This window comes from Schistocerca nitens, chromosome 1 (genome assembly GCF_023898315.1).
Source record: "Schistocerca nitens isolate TAMUIC-IGC-003100 chromosome 1, iqSchNite1.1, whole genome shotgun sequence".
Lineage (NCBI taxonomy): Eukaryota > Metazoa > Arthropoda > Insecta > Orthoptera > Acrididae > Schistocerca > Schistocerca nitens.
In genome coordinates, this window is record NC_064614.1 from 911,894,462 (window position 1) to 911,899,891 (window position 5,430).

General features: G+C 48.5%; 1 pseudogene; it reads left to right on the forward strand.

The window, feature by feature from the left end:
* Nucleotides 1–418: 418 nt before the first annotated feature.
* On the forward strand, nucleotides 419–536 carry LOC126212972 (5S ribosomal RNA; annotated as a pseudogene).
* The last annotated feature ends 4,894 nt before the right edge of the window (nucleotides 537–5,430 follow it).

Genomic DNA, 5,430 nt, shown 5'->3' on the forward strand with positions numbered 1-5,430 from the left:
CTTATCTGTATCTATTTTATTTATTGATTTACGTCGTCTTTCATATCTTTATATTATTCAAACGTTCGCAAGAACATCGTAGTGTCTACATATACACAGCAAATGGAAACGGCACCAGTATCTCCTATTTTGTGATTCTTGTGTATTTATTTAATAAACAGTCTAATATTTTACCAGTAACTTCATTTAAATGTTGATTGCAGGTGCTGTTAAAAACCATGGTATCTTAAAATTGGTCAATTGCTTGTGCTGGCTGTCACCACTATAGTAACGAGTGCCAAAAGACGCTTCTGTCAAGCTGGCATGAATAGTCGTTTTAAACAATACTTAATTACAATACGCACTTGAGCAAGAATACTGGCTTACTTATCTATGGACAAACCTTTATTTATGATTATTGTGAATTATCAGAGTATGAGCCAACGGCCTTGCCGCAGTGGTAACACCGGTTCCCGTCAGATCACCGAAGTTAAGCGCTCTCGGGCTGGGTTAGCACTTGGACGGGTGACTATCCGGTTTGCCGAGCGCTGTTGGCAAGCGGGGTCCACTCAGCCTTTGTGAGGCAAACTGAGGAGCTACTTGATTAAGAAGTAGCGGCTCCGGTCTCGTAAACTGACATACGGCCGGGAGAGCGGTGTGCTGACCACAAGCCCCTCCACATCCGCATCAGCCGGCCGCGGTGGCCATGCAGTTCTGGGCGCTACAGTCTGGCACCGCGCGACCGCTACGGTCGCAGGTTCGAATCCTGCCTCGGGGATGGATGTGTGTGATGTCCTTCGGTTAGTTAGGTTTAAGTAGTTCTAAGTTCTAGGGGACTGATCACCAAAGAAGTTAAGTCCCATAGTGCTCAGAGCCATTTGAGCCGTTTTTGAACATCAGCATCCAATGACGCCTGTGGGCTGAGGATGATATGGTGGCCGGTCGGTACCGCTGGGGCATCCTAGGCCTGTTCGGAAGAAGTTTAGTTTTATCTGAGTATGACAGAATGTTTAAAACATTTATTTATTTAAAAATTGCTGTAATAGATTAGTCCGGGAAGTGGTCAAGATGAATTAAATCACGCATGTAGACCCTGATAAATATGTATATCTGGTGGTGACGGCCTTAAGCCAATGAGAGTTGGAAAGCGGCGGAACAGTGCTGGAGTCAAGTGGTGTTGTATCCTCATTGCCACTCTAGAGGAAGCAAGGGAGAGGATGAGAGTCCATGGGTTGCGGTACAAGCTCATCAGCAGTAGTCCTCTTGCAAACAATATCGGTAATTTTGCTATTACAAACTTGAGCCTCACTGCTAGTCTCTAATCTGGACGCTATGTACTGTCGTAACCTGTTACCCACTCTGCGATTGCAGTGACAGACGCCAAACTGGATGATTGAGAGAAGCCATCCGGTCAGTGGAAGCTGCTTAAATACATGCTGTGGAGAGGGCGTTGGTGGATTGTTGTTTGTCAGTGTGTCTCTGGCCTCTCTCGTGATAGGTGCGCTTTATCCAGCACCTACTATCGATATTTGCGCTACGTCTTTGCCAACCGGTGTACTGGCGATAGCTTATGCAAGCACAATTGAGGACTGGCACTTCTTGTACGACGCACTCAACAGAGCGATTCTGGAGGCTTTTACGTTAATTCTTGGAGAAGGCAGACCTCCCTGTGATATACTGCTTCTATCGGTCGTGTGGCTGATAGATTCTGGGCGGTAAACGGCCGCTATGAGCCTTTAGCTTTTGAGGACACCTTGTGTCGAATGCCGGAGGGAGCCAGACCTGCCTATACAACATGCGTGATTCGTGGAAGTGTTCGATTCTGCGTGGCGAATGGCTGCCGTCGTACTTCTGAAGGGACTTCATGTTTAGAGAAGTCTGAATGTGCTCCAGAGTAGGACTCTGACTTCTTCCGTCCGTATCACGGAACTAAAGGCAGATAGAGTATGAATTACTATTCATTTTCTTGCCAGTGTTAATTTGTGAGTCACCATTTTGAACTCTGAACTGTGTTTGAGGTGATAAATATTGCTGTATTGTGATCACGAAATGGGCTTAGTTTCCGCGTAACTTTGATAACAACTTAATTTTGTAAAATTGCTATTATTCTCGTAATTCTCATACTGGAATCCTCTGTAAAAAAAGAACTGAGTGAACGGATTAACGAAGAACTTGAACGGGTGTCATCTGACGTCCGCCCCGAACAAATTCAACGAACAACATAGAACAAAATGAGTTCAACTAAAAATTAAAAAAAAAAAAAGGAACATGTGGTCCGGGGTTCGATTCCCGGCGGGGTCAGAGATTTCCACCTGCCTTGAGATGACTGCTTGTTTGTGTTGTCCTCATCATTTCATCATCATTCATGAAAGTGGCGAGACTGGACTGAGAAAAGGTTGGGAATTTGTACGGGCGCTGATAACCGCGCAGTTGAGTGCCCCACAAACCAAACATCATCATCATACTGGAACTTAACTACATCTGATATGGGTGTTTTCATTTGTACTCTAACTGGACGTCATAGGGCCACTTCCGGTTTATTTAAGATGTCCTTTCTAGAATAAATTTTATTCAAGAATACTCTGTCGTATTCATCAATTACAGGCATTAGAATAGAACACTTTTTACTAAATTATTTGTTTATCTTTTATTTTATATTTATGTGTATTTCATTAACTCTCAGTTCTAGCCAATGCATGGACTATTTGACTGCAGGATCACAGCTGCAGGTCGTCATTTGCAGCGAATTAGCTGCGGGGCATGAAAGCAGACGTGCGCGGCTCGACTGTATGACATCAAATTATTCTTCTTAAACAGAGCAGTGCATAGCCCAAGTAACTAAGTACGGGTGACCGCAAGTAAAGACGCAACTGGTTTGCCTGCATGGACTGCTGTTTGGAAGAGCGATTACACTCGGCAGCAGTAATGTCAGTTTTACACGATGAACGATCCTGTAATCGATTGACTACCAGTTACGTGAATGGAGCCCATCTATCGTGTGAACGGGCTCATTATAATGATCGCGTTAGTAGCGACGCGCGATGATTCTAGGGACAATGGAATTCTAAATTAGGTACTAGTGGCTTCACTGCGCGTGCGCGAGCTTAAAGCTGTCTGCTGTGGTTACGTCTCAGCTGAGTGCTAAGTCTGCCATATTGCTTTCCTTTTTTACCATATGCTGAGTTTTGTTTCTGTTTATGGTCGTTTCGTTATCGCAAGGAACTTCCTGAGCAAGTGGATGTAGTGCACTTTTCGTAAATGTTTTCACAGAAATTTTTAAATCTTTGTAAATTTAATAAATAATAACGATACACTGATGTGAAATCACGACTTTGGCACTGTTACGCTAAGGCGGTACGCTGTGTTTACGTTTATTTTAAACACACTGCGACAAGATCTTGTACAAGTTTACAGTTGGGGCCTAGTATGCTTGGAGCGCTTCAGTAGACTATAATCTTTCTTCAACAGTTCCATTCATCGTGTAGAAAGGGCTTAGCTGATAGGTACCGTCACATTAACTTCTTCTACTTCGTGACCATCAATCCTGATGTTAAGTTTCCCGCTATTCTCATTTCTGCTGCTTCTCAGTATTTGTTTCCAGGGAATCCTACTATTCTTTGATGACGTAGTTCGAAGATAGGAGAGTAAATACTGGAAAAGATGTTCACCCAACACAAAGTTGAAGGGAAAATACTGCGGGCAAGAGTAACTTCAACTGCCATTGAGTGCTGATCGTGACACTGTATAGGGGCATGGTCAGATTATAATCGGCAGGGGCTGTGGTCTCTACAGTAATCAGGGCAGCGACGTGCGGAATGCGGTGCAGAGGATCTGCCGAGTGCCCTAAGGTGCTAATGAGACACTGTGATCAGAATTCACATTTATTGATCAGAGGTGTGTCTTCTTTCGCAGCTGCCAGCTGTGCAGCGGGCGGAGGGGTGCTGCCTACGCTGGTGTACGCTGACGCCAGGGCGTCTGGCAGTCTCGCCTGCTGCGGCCAGGGTGTGCGAATTCAGCGCGGACAGCTAGCCGCAGCACGGGCGGTGTAGCCGCGCTGCCTCGGCAGCCAACAGCGTAGGCAACAGGTCACCAGGGCCTTGTGATTGATGCCGTTGAGGGTTATGTCACGGCCTCTCTGCAAGAGACGCTGAGATACGCTTGGAGCTGTGAGTTGGTGGGCAGCAATTACAGCGCTCCCCCAGAACAACGGTGCCTGATCAGCTCACCAAGGACAATCAGTGAAGTCTGCAGTGGGCTGTTGTTGAAAGGCGCCCGTCAGCGATGGCGAGGCCGACACAGAAGCAGCTCTTGCCTGCAATGTCCATCAGATCTACACTCCTGGAAATGAAAAAAAGAACACATTGACACCGGTGTGTCAGACCCACCATACTTGCTCCGGACACTGCGAGAGGGCTGTACAAGCAATGATCACACGCACGGCACAGCGGACACACCAGGAACCGCGGTGTTGGCCGTCGAATGGCGCTAGCTGCGCAGCATTTGTGCACCGCCGCCGTCAGTGTCAGCCAGTTTGCCGTGGCATACGGAGCTCCATCGCAGTCTTTAACACTGGTAGCATGCCGCGACAGCGTGGACGTGAACCGTATGTGCAGTTGACGGACTTTGAGCGAGGGCGTATAGTGGGCATGCGGGAGGCCGGGTGGACGTACCGCCGAATTGCTCAACACGTGGGGCGTGAGGTCTCCAAAGTACATCGATGTTGTCGCCAGTGGTCGGCGGAAGGTGCACGTGCCCGTCGACCTGGGACCGGACCGCAGCGACGCACGGATGCACGCCAAGACCGTAGGATCCTACGCAGTGCCGTAGGGGACCGCACCGCCACTTCCCAGCAAATTAGGGACACTGTTGCTCCTGGGGTATCGGCGAGGACCATTCGCAACCGTCTCCATGAAGCTGGGCTACGGTCCCGCACACCGTTAGGCCGTCTTCCGCTCACGCCCCAACATCGTGCAGCCCGCCTCCAGTGGTGTCGCGACAGGCGTGAATGGAGGGACGAATGGAGACGTGTCGTCTTCAGCGATGAGAGTCGCTTCTGCCTTGGTGCCAATGATGGTCGTATGCGTGTTTGGCGCCGTGCAGGTGAGCGCCACAATCAGGACTGCATACGACCGAGGCACACAGGGCCAACACCCGGCATCATGGTGTGGGGAGCGATCTCCTACACTGGCCGTACACCACTGGTGATCGTCGAGGGGACACTGAATAGTGCACGGTATATCCAAACCGTCAACGAACCCATCGTTCTACCATTCCTAGACCGGCAAGGGAACTTGCTGTTCCAACAGGACAATGCACGTCCGCATGTATCCCGTGCCACCCAACGTGCTCTAGAAGGTGTAAGTCAACTACCCTGGCCAGCAAGATCTCCGGATCTGTCCCCCATTGAGCATGTTTGGGACTGGATGAAGCGTCGTCTCACGCGGTCTGCAC